Source organism: Sinocyclocheilus rhinocerous, unplaced genomic scaffold, assembly GCF_001515625.1.
Source record: "Sinocyclocheilus rhinocerous isolate Xijiao unplaced genomic scaffold, SAMN03320098_v1.1 scaffold202, whole genome shotgun sequence".
Classification (NCBI taxonomy): domain Eukaryota; kingdom Metazoa; phylum Chordata; class Actinopteri; order Cypriniformes; family Cyprinidae; genus Sinocyclocheilus; species Sinocyclocheilus rhinocerous.
In genome coordinates this window covers 103,944-122,110 of record NW_015641016.1, presented here as the reverse complement: position 1 = coordinate 122,110, position 18,167 = coordinate 103,944, and the positions used below count along the sequence as shown (strand labels likewise).

The following is an 18,167-nucleotide window of genomic DNA, read 5'->3' as shown; positions in this document are numbered from 1 at the left end:
GATCCCCAGTTAAGCCCAGGAAGGGCTCCTGATCCCCAGTTAAGCCCAGGAAGGGCACCTGATCCCCAGTTAAGCCCAGGAAGGGTTCCTGATCCCCAGGTAAGCCCAGGGAGGGCTCCAGATCCCCAGTCAAGCCCAGGGAGGGCTCCAGATCCCCAGTCAAGCCCAGGGAGGATCCCCAGTTAAGCCCAGGGAGGGCTTCGGATCCCCGGTTAAGCCCAGGGAGGGCTCCAGTCCCCTGTCAAGCCCAGGGAGGGCTCCAGTCCCCTGTCATGGCCCACGGAGGGCCTCAGAACCCGTAAGCATCCCGGTTTTTTTGGGGGGGGGGGCAGTAGGGCTACAGCCGGAGAGGCCGAGGCGGGGGCTGGGGCCGCGGCCTCGGAGGCTGCTTTGCCGCGGCCTCGGAGGCTGCTTTGCCATGGCCTCCCGAACTATTTGCTCCGCCATGGCCTCCCGAACTGCCAGATCCGCCATGGCCTCCTAGTCTGTCAGATCCGCCATGGCGCCCGGATCTGTGACCGCCTTGGGGCATCCCGTCCAGTCCAAGCCTGTCCTTAGGTCCTTTAACTTTAACTCCTAAAAGTTAATGGTAAAATGGATCTCTATAAAAGTTCCCTTTGATATTGCAGATAAAATGTAACATGGATAACATTAATTAAATATGTTTAATCAGGTTAAACACTGATTATTAGTCACTCAAACCCCTTAATCTGAACATCTGTCCGATGCACACATCTGCCATGTTTTGTAGTATTTAAACCCTTTTACTTGTGTTTGTAGTTCTGAACCGAATCCTCATCCAAAGCACAATGTGTTGTGGGCAATATTAGCCTTTATAGTGTGCACGGATGCACACTTCTACCTAAAATAGTAGACCAACCAGGGACTTTTGGCATACTCTTTTCAACATACTATGCTTTGGGACACACTTATTTTAATCTCACGTGCTATTTAGGATGGGTAGTATGGACATTGGGATGCAGGGAGTTTCTCCTAGCAACGACATCCGTATTAAATTCTAATGAGAAAATAAACAAAACACAAGCTGCTGTCTTCTTCAGTTGCTTGACTGCTTCTTCTAACAAGTACTTGCTAACACAGTAAATAAGTACTTTGCCTGGCTTCGGCCACACCTTACTACTTAGTAAACCGAAAATGAAAAGCCATGTGATACACACAAGAGCAAACACAACTTCAGCATGCGTTTACAATGGAAAACACAGTAAGCAAAACATTATCTCCCAGCAATGACAACCACAAGCTGCAGTCCTCTTCTGTTTCTCAACTGCTTCTTCTGTAAGATTAGGCTGTAAGAGTGTTGGTGGTCCATCCAGGATTGAACAGTAAAGTCCTGGTTTATGTAGATCTCCATCTGGAAACAGCAGTGTTTCATCCTGATAAAATGCAGATGTTGATCTGTTGAATGTCCTTCGCCGGTTACTTGGCAGAGGTCACAGTAAAGACATCAGACAGCACAGGCCTATTTTATGAGAATGTGTGCATTAGGCTTCCCTGCTCATTACTTAATTCAAGTTTTCACAGGGAACATCAGACGAAGAAAACCTTTCAGAACTTTACTTGACCTATCTGGTTAGTTTCCTGTTCCTGTCCTGATTATGTTGATTTAATTCCAGGTGTTTCCCGTTTGTTTTCATTGATCCCAGGTGTGTCTCGTCATCCCCTCGTCTTGTCATGTGTTTAAATAGTGTTCCCTGTCTTTAGTTCAGCGTCCGGTATTGATCATGTCTACTTGCACTACGTTGAGTTTTCCTTGTTATAATTAAACTTCTCTGGATTTATGTACTCCTCGTCTCCCTCCGTTCCTTGCTTCGCACTCCACTCAGTAGTGCACCCGTGACAGTCACATTCTGTCACCGTAAACTGGCATGTCAGTCATCTTGTCACAGTTAACATCCTCCACATTTCATTTTCTACCATATTTGAGAGAAAAGAAAAGGCAGTTGTGGCTCTTTCATGTGGAGACTCTCCTTTAACTTTAACTCCTAAAAGTTAATGGTAAAATGGATCTCTATAAAAGTTCCCTTTGATATTGCAGATAAAATGTAACATGGATAACATTAATTAAATATGTTTAATCAGGTTAAACACTGATTATTAGTCACTCAAACCCCTTAATCTGAACATCTGTCCGATGCACACATCTGCCATGTTTTGTAGTATTTAAACCCTTTTACTTGTGTTTGTAGTTCTGAACCGAATCCTCATCCAAAGCACAATGTGTTGTGGGCAATATTAGCCTTTATAGTGTGCACGGATGCACACTTCTACCTAAAATAGTAGACCAACTACTGCAGAAGATTGACACAATGATAGAGCACAATGGAGGAGGACACTACAGTAATCAGATGTTTGAAGATGCTCTGAGATTCAGACAAGAGGAAGAAGAGCAGAGACGGAGAGGAGACGAGAGGAGAAAGCTACAAGAAAAAGGTCAGATTTGATTAACATCAAAACGTAAATTAGCATGCTAAAAGTTTCTTCAGTGATGTATTTAATTCTACTAAAGCAATGACTGCTGCTCTTAGTCATTTCATGGTAATTACTTGTTTACAATTTGTAAAAAGGCCTAGATTTATTAGAGGTCTGTTTGGATTCCATTGTTATTTAGAGGTGACTTGTATGTTATAGTCAATATTCAGGTTAGCTGTACTAGTGAACTGTCTAGCTTACTACATTGGTGAAGTTTCTAGTCTATTCCGTTGTGGAGTCCTCATATAATAGGAGGGGTTTGACGACTGGGACATGACATGCTGAGAGAATGAAGCAATGATTTGCTGACAGGACACTTTATAATTCTGTTTAATTTGCTCAATAAAGCATAATACTTAGAACAACTCCTGGTTTGAGACGTCATCATTTTAACCGGACAAAGCTGCAAGCTGTTCAACCTTTCCAAACCAGAAGAGAAAGGGTTTCTAGCTCCATAGTTTTTGTTCATGGTCCTTCTAGCCCAGGGCTAGGCAAGTTCGGTCCTAGAGAGCCGCAGTCCTGCAGAGTTCAGCTCCAACCCTAATCAAACACACCTGAACAAGCTAATCAAGTTCTTCAGGATTACAAAGGCTACAGACTTCTTTTTTTTTTAGGGTTGGAGCTAAATCTTGCAGGACAGGTGCTCTCTAGGACCGAACTTGCCTACCCCTGTTCTAGCTGAATGAGCAGGCTGCTACAGATATGTCTTATGCTGAAATAGAAACCCCTGCTCTGCCAGCAAGGAGACAATTTAATGATAATCTCAGCATTCCGAGAGATGTGTCAGCAGAATGCTGTGCTTTGTCATGAGCTTCAAAGCCTGAAATCTGAACGGAGAGCTTCAGCTGAGGTGGTCACTTCCCCAGTGCCATCAACACACTTTCACTGTCCAGCAGTCAACATTCAGACTCCACAACCATACCACCCAATTACAGCCTGACACTCTAGGCGGCCACCACCTGCTGCTTTTGGCGCTTTTCCACTGTATGTTTCAGCTCGGTACAGTTTGTTTAAATAGTAGGGGTGCTCCGATCAGGATTTTTGAGGCTGATCACCGATCACAGAAAGCAGTATCTGCCGATACGGTCACCGATACCAGTCTTTTTAAAGCCTCCTTTTTATCATGTAGAATTATTTATAGTGATGATCCAATCAAGATTTTTAGACATTTATTCAGGGCCTGAATTTCATTTTTGAAAATTAATTCCCCTCTTAGGTGACTCTTGTGAGAGGGGATTTTTTAATTTGAGGGGTGGAGGGGGGCATTTTTTAGACATTTTTCAAAAATATGTATTTAGCTCACCTAAATGTTTGATCATGCCATGCATTTTTGTTTTGACAATCGTGCCATTGTTGCACAATAGCTTACACACAGCACAAGCCTGATTTCGTGAGCTATATGTGAGGTGGCTTTTTACACCAGGTTCACACATACTCCGTTTGCTGTGCGTATGCAGTCCATGTGTGGTACGTAAGTGGTACAGAAGCAGCACTGACTGTGCTTTCACACAGGAGTCTGCAACTGATCCGTGGCTGTTTACTACAAACACAACATTTATCCATTATTGTGATTTCAAATTTAAACATTGTTACTTAAAATGCTTTTTCAGCATTGAGATTCTTTTTTACACAGTACAGTAATACAATTTCATAGACGTGTTTAAACGCAATAAATATTAGAAAGACATTATTCAATGCTTTTTACTTTTGCATTTACTTCTAGATTTATATATTAAGTTGCTCAAGCAAGTGGCAACACATTTAAACTACTTTTCTTACATTATCACAAACATTCTAAATTAAAACTTACCACTGACAGAAACAGTCAGCTCTACTGCCTTTTCTTTTGCATTTAAATCTTTATTACAAGCAATCCTGCGGTTCATAAAGAACTTTGTTTTCCTACCTCCACGAGTGCCATCTATTATTGCCTTGTTTATCTAAAAGTGCTCTTTTCCTTTTAACCTAGCCAAAAGCCATAGCCTGACAGTAGGGACACAGTAGACTTGAATTATATGCATTTATGGTGTAATTACTACATTTTCGTGTCAATCCATGATCATATTTACAGCAAACAAAGCGCTGTTACTTTAATTAAAAAGTGCTACCTATCTTTTTAATGGGAGGTAGCACAATCTGAGCGGGTAGCACACATCGTCAGAATACCGGACCGCAACCGTGTACAGTGTGAACGCTTTAATCCGTTAACATAAGCGCGGAAAATATACGCACCGCAAACGGCGTAATGTGAACCTGGTGTTATGTGTGTGCGCTGCGAGTGTGCATGAGCGCACGGTCTCCAGGAGAGCACGCGAGCGCTGAATGGTTTAAACACTGGCAAGAATTAAAACGAAATGCAATTTATAAACTTTAGTGACATGAGACACTGCCTCGATTGTGCAAGTGACAATTCCTGTGTCAAGAGCAGCTCGCTTATAGTGCAGACGCAATGTGATTTGAAGTCATTTGCGCATTTTGAGAGAGAAAGAGAGAGAGCATGCGCAGTGATTCACTCACGCTGTTTGTTAAATTATGTCTCACAGAAAGTTTTCAAATTACTTTATAAGTTATTTAATGAAGAAATATATGAACTGTTCCTCACCTTCAGCATTATAATTATTTCACCCGCGCCGCTGCAGGGGCTGCATTATTTCACGGTGCCGCTGCATGTCGTGCCAAACCTCGCACGGCAGGCGCGTCATCAGCTTGAGATCGTTTTTTTGAGATCAGCCTTTTAGAGACCACCAATCAAACATCCCAAAGCGATTATCGGCCGATAGTGATCGGTAGCCGATCAATCGGAGCACCCCTACTAAAATGTGACTTGTAAGCTTCATTGGATTCACGACACATAACACCAAACCCACTGACCATGGTTCCTGCAGTCAAAGCACACGAGTACCACCCCAAAGTCCCTAGTTCCTGGAGAAAGTTCCTGTAGTGGAAACGCGGCTAATATTAGCATTTCAAACAAGGGAGCAATAATACATACAGTGCATAATTCATTCCTTTAAAGGTGACCTATTATGCTCCTTTTTACAAAATGTAATATAAGTTTCAGGTGTCCCCAGAATATGTCTGTGAAGTTTCAGCTCAAAATACCCCATGTTTTTTTTTATTTTTTATTATACCATGTTTTAACTGCCTATTTTTGGGTGGGAGGAAAAATGCACAGATTTTGTGTGTCTACCTTTAAATGCGAATGAGCTTGTGCTCAAATTACACCACAGAGGTGATCACACATCTCCTATGACCTATAGCTTTACAAGCGAGGAAAAGACTTTGAGGCTGGGACTCTAAAGTTTGGTGTGCTTTCGCCACGGCGTTTCTGAGCCCTGCAGGCAAAGGGCTCGTTCGGACGGGCTCTTCAAGCCCTATGTGCCCCTCGAGTATCAGCTCGGATGACGGCTCTGCCACTGAGAAATTCACGAATTACCCCGTGAGCCCAATTCAAAATGGCCACCAGGACGGCTCATGGTTGTTTACCATAGCGGATCTCCACCAAATTTGTGTGGTATGTCCAGCTAGAAGAGCCTGTCTGACCATCGCCCTCTGTATACTGATAGCCCCCCCAGATCGGGAGATGCGTCACGGGGGGGTTAAGAGTCGTTCGGCCAAGCTGGGGAATGAGCGCCTGCCCCGGCTTGGAAGAGATCCTCGGAGGGGGTGGAAGTCGAGACCCAGGGGGTGGTAATATTATAATAAGATTGCCTTTCTACGTCAGTAGGGGAGCGAAATCTGATTGGCAGATTTTTGCACATGTTTACAGAAAACACTTACCAAAACAAAGATACTGGGTTGTTCTTTTTCACGTTTTCTAGGTTGGTAGATGCACGGGGGACCCAATTATAGCACTTAAACACAAAAAAGTCAGATTTTCATGATATGTCCCCTTTAAAATTGGTGGACACATTTTGTAAAAATAAACATAAAATGTGTAGTGTGCTGTTGTTCTGTGTAATTTATTTTAAAATAATAAGATCAGATCATCACTTTGGTAGTTCAATGACTTGGATTAAGAACTAAGAGACCGATGGACTGATGCAGAGATTACAGAGGGATATGTTCTCTTATTGTCAAGAACATGTATATTTCATTAAAAAAGGAATAATAATAAATAAATAAATAAATGCAAATGTACAACTATACCAGTCAAGGGTTAATCATGAAAGACCAAGAGTCCCAAACTGTAAACAAGTTTTGAGATGTTTGTAGGCTTTTTTCTGTCAAGTTCAGTGTTTTTATCTGTGAAATATTTTAATGTTTTTTTTTTTCTTTTTTGTGATGTCTCAAATCATGTTCTTCAGATTCACAAACAGCAGGCAGAAGCAGTGTAGAGGTTAATCACCTCAACAGAAAATCCATGATTTGACAGCAACAGTGATTGTACTTTTAAAGTTTTAATGGAAGTTTAGTTATTTTTACTTTGATACCCATGTCACAAGTTCCTGATAATTTATGCCGTCTAATACAACAAAGGTAATAATCAGCCCATTGTTGTTCAATGTTTGCTGTTTATTTCGCTAATGAAAATGAAATATCATTACATAAAAATGTGTATATTGTGTGTTAGTAGTGTTTTAGAAGAGGACCGATTTTTATCATTGCAGCTAGTTCAGTCACATTGTGCCACAATAGTACATAAGTATATAATATAGAATACAAATTAATGTTTTGAGTTTAAAATGTTTTATACCTCACTGAAACAGAAAGCTTCCATATAAAAAGAAGGGGGAAAAACAGTTTCTAGCAAGCTTCTAGTGTCACAATCCCTGCCTGTGTTCTGTGTCCTGTGTTCTGTGTTGTGTTCACCTCATGTTTCCCTGCCAGTCTGCCACCTTGTTAGTTGCCATGGACACTGATTAACCACACACCCATTGTTACCTCGTTATCTTGTTTGCCCCTGTGTATAAAGCTGTGTGTCTCTCAGTCTGTCCTTGTCAGTTGTTGTGGATGTGTTACCCCGTTTTCCTTCATGGTTTCTATGTGTTTTGTTTTCTCTGCTTGGTTTTGTTTGGACTTATTACCTGTGTTTTGATCCTTGCCTGTGTTTTGGATTGTGTTCTTGGATTACCCTTTGACTAAACTGCTGCATTTCCAATTAGTCCGATTCATTTCCGCGAACCAGTTCTTTTCGGACAGATCGGCTCATTGAACCGGTTCAAAAAGCAGATTCATCGGTTCCTGACGTCATCAAGCAATAACGTCTCTACACATTTCTTTTCTAACAACTCAATGCAATGTTATATCAATGAAAAATTCAAATGAGTAATTTGTCAACACATACTGAAACATAAAAAAAAAAAGTTATTAGTACGCGCCTCAGGCTTGCACAGTATCGTCAACTCAATCAGAATATTCGGTAATCCTCGGCAAACTTCGCCACGGCTCATTCAGTTCTTGTTAAGTCCTCGGTAATCCTCTGCAAACTTCGACAGTTGGTTGAACCGGCTCAATCGGTTCTTTTTGAGTTGGACGTGGTACTTCGGGCTGTGCATCATGCGTCATCAACCCGGAACTAAAGTTCGATTCAGTTCGATTTGTGAACCGGCTTGACCGGTTACTTCCTGAGAACCGGCTCAAAAGAACGATTCGTTCAAGAACCTAACATCACTAATCCTCTTCCTTGCCTGCTCTTTGCCTGCCCAGCACCCAATCATAACATCTAGTTAGAGTCAAGATGAAGTTCCAAGTGAATAAGAGGAATATTTGAAGAGGTGAATTGTTTATGGCAAAATTGTAAATTAACGTTACATATTAACATTGAGTGGAAGTTTGCAACTATATTTTATTATATTTGAAATAAATTGGAAGTGCTGTACGGACTGAATTAGGAAGATCAGGTTAGAGGAATGTCAATACATACATGCACCCAAACTGTTCTATTTTGTCTTACACTATGTTAATGTTATTTATTCCTAGGTGGTGGAATAAAAACAGGGGGAACACACTTAATGCCGAAAGTGTGCTTGCATTTGGTCATGCTGGGAAGAACAGGAGCTGGGAAAAGTTCAACAGGAAACACAATACTGGGACGACAAGCTTTTAGTTTAATGAAAAGCTACAAATCTGTCACTCGAGAAATTGCTGCAGAAATCGGTGATGTTTGTGGATTTGCAGTCATTGTTTATGACACACCAGGATTTTCTGGTACAGAGAGTGAGGAAGAACTTGGGCAATATAAAGAGGTCCTCCAGAACTGTATATCAGGCCTGTGTGTGTTTCTGCTGGTTCTCCAAGGAGACAGATTCACTCAAGAAGACCAGAAAATCATGGAAAAGATTGAGGAGCTGCTGGAAGAAAAACGCATTGAAAACACCTGGTTACTCTTCACCAGAGTAGATCAGCTGGATGAAGAAAACAAGACCATAAACAAAGTCATTAATGAGACAGAATTCTTGAAGAATCTTACTCAGAAATATGAGGGCAGATTCCACGTGTTCAACAACAAGACAAAAGTTCCAAGTGACCAAGTGAAATCTCTGATAACGAAAGTTTTCCAGAGGACCTTACAGAGATGTAAGTCTATTATACCTAGATCTGAGGGAGGGTTCACATAAGGCAAGGAGGGATTAGGCTGTGTTCATTCAAAATACTGTCAAATAATACTTAATTCGCTTTCTGACAGTATCCACAGGTTTCCCAGTATGATAAATTTTAAGAAATGTTTTAGCATCAATAAAAAGAGTGGCCTAAACATAAGAAAATATGTAAAGATACAACAAACAAAAGTTGTTTAAGCATTAGTGATATTGCCTCTTTTATCTGCATACACAGCTATTTACTGTATAGAAACTGTAGTATGTTAGCATAGTAATAGGCCTTTATCATACTTCTGCGTTCAAATAGTAGCATATAAATAAATAAAAATCTGCTGCTGTCTGAATCAAGGGCTGTGCCTATAGCAGGGAATTGTGGCAATTTATTTGTTGTCAAATTCAGCACATACATATTCTATAGACACCAAACTCAGTTTATCTGACGTATATATAAAATATTGATGTTTGCGAAGTAACTAGTTTAATTTCCTGGCGCCTGTCCATAATGCATGCAGAAATTCCTTTACGCAACTAATCGTAGCCAGATGTGACGACACGCAGACTATGATAAAGGTCTATTTCGCAAAGACATACATGCCAAAGTGAAATACGTGAATGTTTGTAATCTGTTTTATTTTGTCATTCAGTTTCCAAAAATCCTTGGCAAAGTATTCCCATCAATATCCAAGACATCTCTGCTGACAGTCGCTCATTCAGAAGGATTGTGCTGCTGGGTAGAAGAGGTGTCGGCAAGAGTGCAGCTGGAAACACAATACTGGGACAGAACGTGTTCAAATCTACACGTGGCTCAAATGCAGTAACCCGTGAATGTACAGAGAAACGCGCCACAGTTTCAGGCAGGAAAGTGTCTGTAGTTGATACTCCTCCATTCTTTGAGACAGAGATGAATCCAGAGCAGTTAATGACGGAGATAGCCAGAAGTGTGTATTTATCCAGTCCTGGACCACACGCTTTTCTCATTGTGTTTAACGTGAATATGAAAATCACTGAACAGGAGCAGAAGATTCCTCAGATGATTGAAACGATGTTTGGAGAGGGAGTGTTAAAATACTCCATCATTCTCTTCACTCATGGAGATCTGCTGAGAGGAGAATCCATGGAGCAAGCCATTGAGAAAAACAATGCATTAAGACGTCTAGTTGATCAGTGTGACGGCAGATATCACGTCTTCAACAATAAAGATCAGAATAACAGAAAACAGGCCTATGATCTACAACAGAAGTCTAACACAATGATAGAGCAGAATGGAGGAGGACACTACAGGAATCAGATGTACGAAGATGCTCACAGATTTAAACAAGAGGAAAGAGAGCGGACACTGAGAGATGAGGAGTTGAGACAGAGAGAGGAAGAGAGGAAAAAAACACAAGTTAATTATTTTCGCAGTGTTTTAATTGTTACTGCCGTCTGTGCTGGAGCTGTTGTTGCTGCCCTTGTTGGTGCTGCTCTTGCTGGAGCTCCTGGTGTTACAGCTGCTGTTGGAGCCATTGTTGGATCTGCTGCTGCTGCTGGAGCTTTCAATGATGTAGCCGTTTGGACACAGAGGAGGCAGAGAGAGGAAAAGGAGAGAAAACAACAGGAGGAAAATGAAGAAGAGCGGGACTTGAGAGAGTAAAAATGAGACACGTTTATGAAGAAGTTAAAAGGTCAACTATCAAGAATGAAAGAGAGACAGAAAAGGACAGAACTGAGCTGCTACCAACTGCTGATAAAATCAGCCTGTGAGAAACACATCTTTGTTTATCTTTATAATATTCATCATCGTCTAGCCAGGTTTCCATCCAATGATTAAAAATGTTTAGTGATATAGCTGATGGAAATGTCATAATGTCATTGTCGATAACATTTCTCAAACGTTGAAACAATCTTTTTCCGTTCTACATTGATACGTCAAATGTCACAAAAATTTGTTTGAAAACACTTTTTGTTGAGAAAAAATGCTTTAATGCAAATGAATGTGGTGTCACACAACAGAATTAGCCGATACATGCAGTGTCCGCGCGTTCATGTTGCATTCTTTTCAATCTACAGTCAGCTGTTGGGCCCTATTTTACCGATCTAAGTGCATGGTCTGAATCCTCTTTTGCTAGTTTAACGACTGAAAAAATGGTCAGTCCAAAAGGGTTGTACCTTTTGGAGTGGAAGCTGGGTCGAGGCAGACTATAATTTCTTACACTAGCCTATTAATGAGTCATGGGTGTGTTTTGTGCGTAACATGCAATAAACCAATCACAGTCTCATCTCCCATTCCCTTTAAAATCCAGTTGTGCTTGCACCATGGCGGATTCGCTATTTAAATGACGGAATTTGCAAGAGGAAAGACTAAAGGCTTCTCCAGAGGAATCCTTTTATTTTTAATATTTAAAAATGTTTGTGTGCTGCTGCACATCCCTGTGTGTGTAATAAGCAGAGTGTACACGCAATGTGCACCCAACTATAGAGTATTACTAACACACCCTTTAAATAACAAAAAAAAAATTTAAATAAAATACTGCGCCATAGACTTTAGAGCAGGTTTTTGTTAGTCAAGGGCAGTCATTTTCAGTTGCCTCAAAATAGCAACGCACCAACAAAGCAACTGAACACACCTCGGTTTCAGACCAGCACGCCCATGGGCGAACAGATGGGCGCGAGTGTATTTGCTATTTAAACAATGTGGTACTGGACGTGAAAATAATAACTGCGTCGGGCTGAAATTAGCAAAAAACACTTGTATTGCATTGTGCCGCGTGTATGATAGGGCCCATAGCCTACAATCTATATAATGTATTTTTGTTTCAATTGGATGAGGTTTTTTCATGTTTTAAATTATTTCAAATATCAGTATTCAACGTTTTATGTTATAAACAACACTTTAGGCCTATTTATGCATCTGCAATTGCAGTTTAAATGCATCCATGTCCCCTCTGAGATACATAAACTGTGTAAATACATCTAAATGCTATATCAGATGCAGATTCCAGAAATGTTTTCTTATGTTGGAATGAAAGACACTAAGTACCGGATGAAGTGTTTCTTATTCTTACCCAAAAATACAAAATAGAAGAAAAAGTTAAAACTGAACACAATCTTGCTACTCAACCTGTGTATGAACAATTTTTATATATATTTATTTGCTTCTTTTCCACTCTGCATTTACTTGTACTTTTACTTTCAATACTTAAGTACGTTTAAGATTAAAAAAAAAAATTTTGGTTACACTTTATTTCGATAGTCCACTTTAGACATTCTATTAACTATAAGTAACTTTGTAACTACATGTCAACTACATGTCAACTAATTCTCAGAGTAGACTGTTAGGGTAGGTTTAGGGTTAGTAGAATAAGTTGACAAAGAAAGTGTTAGAAGATATTAAGCAGACAGTCTACTAATACTCTACCAGCTGCTAGTTGACATGTAGTTGCAAAGTTACTTACTGTTAATAGAATGTCTAAAGTGGACTATCGAAATAAAGTGTTACCGGAAAATTTAGTGTCATGAAAATCTCAGCAACTTGACAAAAATAAGTGGGGCATCTGTCAAATTAAGGAAGACTGTTGGAGTTTCTAACACTGGCAAAAGAAAAGTAAAATAAAATACAAAAATAGCTTAATAATGTAATGTCATACATTTGAGTTTCGATTTCACGCAGCTGTTCTAGGCTACATGGCAAATGATAATCACAGACATGACACAAAAAAATCTATAAATACAATTCATATAACAAGTTCTGTCATGAAACTCTAGATGGCGCAGGCTGTTGGTCTTTAATGCAAACTGATGATATCCACAGCATTAACTACTTGGCACTAGCTGATTGGTTCATGTTGCATATGCAGCCAATAAGCTTGCTCCAGAAGTGTAATGTAACGCAGTAATAATCCTTCGTTACAGTACTGTTTCTTTTGGGAGTATCTGTACTTTACTTGAGTTTTTATATTTCAGCCAACTTTTACTTTTACTCCACTACATTTCCTAATTAAAATGTATACTTTTACTCCGATACATTTCTCCGAAGCATATTCGTTACTTACTACAAAATAGCCAGAAGTCAGAAGAACACTGACTGCAGGAAAGCACATTTGACGAATCAGTGGTCTGCCGTTTGCAAGTTTAGACTCCTAAAAACACCTTTGCTCATGTGCAAACAAGTGCGCGCACAACCGCGGACGATTCATTTTCCACTCAAGTCGAGTCTGGTGTGTGCGATACAGCATCGTCTGCTATAATATGGTAAGTGTTGTTGTAATGATGTGCGATCTGACATTATCAAGTAGGCTATATCACCAAATCACACACAGAGAGTGCACGCACGTTGATTTATTAGAATATTACAATTCAAAATTCCAGGCGTTCTAAATTGTAGACAGCAAAAATGTTTCTGTATGCTTTTTATATTTATATAATTTAATATAGTTAACTTAATCTATATCACACAAAGAGTAGCCTACTGTTTTTCTGCAGATATCAGCATGAACACATTTAATAGTCATGTTATACAAGTTCAGTAAAGCAATAAGTGACTTACATTTTAGACATAATATTGCTTGTTTTTGCTCAATTTTGCTAACGAAAATAGTTCCTAACAAAGATCACAGCACTGTTTTGTGTCTCTGAGCAATGGACAGTGTTTGATTATTGAATGAATCAGCTTTTTGAACGAATCGGTTAAATTCACCGATCAGTGATTCACTCATTAACACAGTCACATGCTTTGTTTCGGAATGAATCAGTCGTTTGAATGAATTGGTTGAATCTCAATGACTCACTCATTAACAGTCACTTGCTGTCACCTACTGGCGGTTTTAATTTTACATTTCGACTATTTTTTTCATGTTTTAAATTATTTCAAATATCAGTATTCAACGTTTTATGTTAAAAACAAAACCTCTGAGATACATAACTGTGTAAATACATCTAAATGCTATATCAGATGCAGATTCCAGAAATGTTTTCTTATGTTGGAATGAAAGACACTAAGTACCGGATGAAGTGTTTCTTATGCTTACCCAAAAATACAAAAATGGAAGAAAGAGTTAAAACTACTCAAGCCGTGTATGAACATTTATATATATATATATTTAAGATAAAAAAATATATACTTTTTGTACTTAAGTACAATAGATATCACATACTTTAAGACTTTTACTCAAGTAATATTCTAAACGGTGACTTCACCTTCTACCAAAGTCATTTTCTGGTAAGATATCTGTACTTTTACTTGAGTATGGCTTTCAGGTACTTTATACACCACTGCTTGCTCCTTTATGTTTAAATGGCTGATTAGCATTTTTCTAGAGCAGTTTGCAGCACTTCAGCGTTCCTCTGAAACCCGCCACCTTCCCCAGCTCCACCTGTATAGATCTGCTACAGGTTATTATATATGCTATTCTTGCAGCAGCAGTATCTGTTAAATACTCACAGCAGCGTATCGGTGTATGTATCGGCAGTAGCAAGGTCCTATACTTGCTTTGCAGCAGCAGCAATAATCTGCAAAAACCAACAGCAGCAGCAATTCAGCAGCATTGTAGCAGATCTATTCCGCCAATATCAAATACATTAACATTGTCATATCCATTACCATGCTAAAATCTTCAGAGAGTTGTCATGATAGAAGTAATTTTATCTCAAATAAATAAGGAAAATAAAGTGGCTGACTAGAAGATTATTTGAGAACAAAAGCAAAAAATCCTCACATTAAATGTGAGTGTTTGTCATGATAAATACTGATCATTACTGCTTCCCTTTTTAACCTTTTTTTACCATCTAATCTACATATTTGATTTGGGGCTTTAAACCCAATTTAAAGATCTTGTCCCAAACCCCTCTACTGGCTGAACATAAAAGCTCTCTCTCTCTTTACATTTTTCAGTGTCAGTTTTTTTTAATTCAGTTTGAAGGGCTTTATTGTTTTTTCTATAAGACACACAGATCTCACTTTACTACTGCTGTTCATTTGCTGGCTGTATTTGCTTGCCTTTATCAATAAAGTTTTCTCACTCAAGAGTCTCCATGTTATATTACATTTGACGTTGAGCGCCCTCTTGCGTTTTTTTGACCTAAAAATGCATTCTGCGTGAATTGCTCCTTTAGACTCATTTATTAGATGTATGTGGTCAGAAGTTTATAAGTGAAAGGTTTCTTCTTTCTTAATACTAAGAAGAACCTTGACCTTCCAACTCCACACAACACATAGGGCGTTCAAGCCAACCTGAGAAAGTAGTGTCTGGTAAATATATGTGATTATTTCACTACAGGGTGTCACTAAACAAAGTGACAGTGAAGGCTTGTGTGAAACGTGATGAAGCTCATTCATCTAGATTAACACAATCATTCCATTATTTAATTGTTAAACCACGGTAACCAGAAATGAAGCAAAGTTTTGCTACACCATAGTTTAACCATGGTGTCTGTAGTAAAACTGTGGTTATACAAAAAAAAAAGAAGAAGCAATCAGAAAAAAATATTTGTGATACGCGCTCTAAAGTCTTCTAATAATTGTAACAATTATTTTTTTTTAAATTGTTGGGGAAGTCGTGGCCTAATGGTTAGAGAGTCGGACTCGTAACCCAAAGGTTGGGAGTTCGAGTCTCCGGTCCGGCAGGGATTGTAGGTGGGGGGAGTGAATAACCAGCGCTCTCTTCCACCTTCAATACCACGACTGAGGTGCCCTTGAGCAAGGCACCGAACCCCCAACTGCTCCCCGGGCGCTGCAGCATAAATGGCTGCCCACTGCTCCGGGTGTGTGTTCACGGTGTGTGTGTTCATTGCTGTGTGTGCGCACTTAGGATGGGTTAAATGCAGAGCACTAATTCCTAGTATGGGTAACCATACTTGGCCACATGTCACTTCACTTCACTCACTTAAATCAGAGTCAAAAATTCACAAAAGCTCACAATGTAATTTGTTTGAAAAATATCTATAAAAACATTTATTATGAAGCCATAAAAATGTCAAATGTGGTTAGTGTCAGATTAAGTATTTTACACATCATTCACATGGGCAAACAAAAAACAAAAAAACATAATAATTAAAAAAAACACATTATTTTCCCCAGTCTTAATACAATCTCTAAAGCTCAAACAGGAGCAGCTTTAGTTTCAGTTGTGATGTGATTCTCATCTGGAGTAAAAGTGTTTCCATTTCTATGACATTATTGTCCTCTCTGCCAGTGTAATCTTGATCAGTTTGAATCTACTATAAATCTTGACAGATTAATTCATATGGAAGGTCATAAAATTATAAAAGTGGTCAGTGCAAAGACGAAAGTCTCTGATATCACATCATCATCGGTGACAGATGAAGTATTTTTACACATCCTTCATGCTCGCTCTATATATGTCACTTGTGGAGTCTAAGTGAACGACGTCCAAACAGCATAAACACGTGACACTAGAAGTGTGTAAAAAAAAAAAAAAGCAGGCATTAGTTGGGTTAAAGCTACAGTAACATTTTCTAATAATAACTATGAACAGGAGAAATCAACCATGCATCATTCAAAAAGGCAAACCCCGGGGAATCACCAGAGATTATTCATCTGTTATTTATGTGTCCATCTGTTCTGATAAATTGTCGTGTATCTGTGCCAGTGTCTCGAATCACATTCATCTGCGCAGAGAAGCAGAGCCGAAGCGCAACCGAAACAGAGGGCCTGTCCAAATACCCACACTTGTGGTCTTTGTACTTGAGCACTTGTCTACTTACATGATGTGTTTCCTGTATTAGGCATAAGTGAGCGTGAAGATGACAAGTGTGTGTAAAACTTTCCATTACTTGATTGGACACACTCACAACATATAGTGTTGCAAAAATGCAAGTTTTTACAGAGCTTTATTTTGATTTTGAACACTTTGCATTTTAAAATAAACTTCTAAATGTCTGTTCAATAGTCAAGTTTTGACATTGTAATCTTGTTAAATATGAATCTATTTTAAATGTTACTGTTATTCTCTCATGTTTTCCAGCTCCTTAAATATGTTTATTTACTGAGCTGATCTCTGTCTTTTGTTGTAGTGCAGACTGACACATTCATTCACAATAATGACTGACTGTCATCTTTAGCTGTTACAACACCAGACCCACAGACTCCATTACAGTCTACAGCTCCTTCTACGTCACGTCCTCCAGTCTCAGTATCTCTGATATTTGTGCTGAATTCTGCTGTTGCTGCTGCTGGATCTCTGGTGATTGTGGCTGTAATTGGGATGTTTTTTATCTACAGGAAACACAGAGACTCAGGTCAAGTGAATCTACAGCTCACACATCTGTAAAAACAGTGAGTCTTATTTGTGAATCAAGAATATTCTCCATGTTTTGATGAACATGTTTGTCCTTACAGTTCATGAAGACGAGACTCAAGCTGCTGCAAAACTCTACAAACACACTGGACGATTTAAGGTAAGAGTCTCTGTGTCGTTTCAATGACATTTACATTTATTTTTTGACATTGACATTGTTGGTACTGACCTACCATCACTTGATCACCTTTATAAAACCCGCTGTTTGAGAAGGGCGAATAATATCATTAAGGACATCACTCACCCTAACCATAGCTTGTTTCAGCTCATCCCATCTAGAAGGCGATTCCAATCTATCCGGGTACGCACAAATAGACTCAAAAAGAAAGTTTTTTTTTTCAAACAGCAATAATTTTGATCAACTCTGGTATCTGTCTGATCATGTAAAATAAGCTATGTCCACAATGTGTGACTTACTGCTCAATAATAAGTTCAATTATAATGCTGCTATTATAACAGTGTTGGCTATTCTTGTACTAACACTGTATCTGACATTTTGCCATATTCTGAGTAATTTTAAATATTTTATAATCATTTCATCTTTTTTTATATACGATCATTATTGTATCACTATGATAATTATCCAGTTATTTATTATTAACTATTTCATAACTACATGGAACAAGGGGGAACAAAGCACCCCTTTAATTTACAGCCCGCAAATGTTGTATTTACCCTGTAGCTACATGAAACAAGGGGGGAACAAAGCGCCCCTTTAATTTACAGCCCGCAAATGTTGTATTTAACCTGTAACTACATGGAACAAGGGGGAACAAAGCACCACTTTAATTTACAGCCCGCAAATGTTGTATTTACCCTGTAACTACATGGAACAAGGGGG

General features: G+C 39.2%; 1 pseudogene; it reads left to right on the top strand.

The window, feature by feature from the left end:
* Nucleotides 1-10,775, top strand: part of LOC107753742 (GTPase IMAP family member 8-like) — a 17,375-nt pseudogene extending 6,600 nt beyond the window's left edge.
* The last annotated feature ends 7,392 nt before the right edge of the window (nucleotides 10,776-18,167 follow it).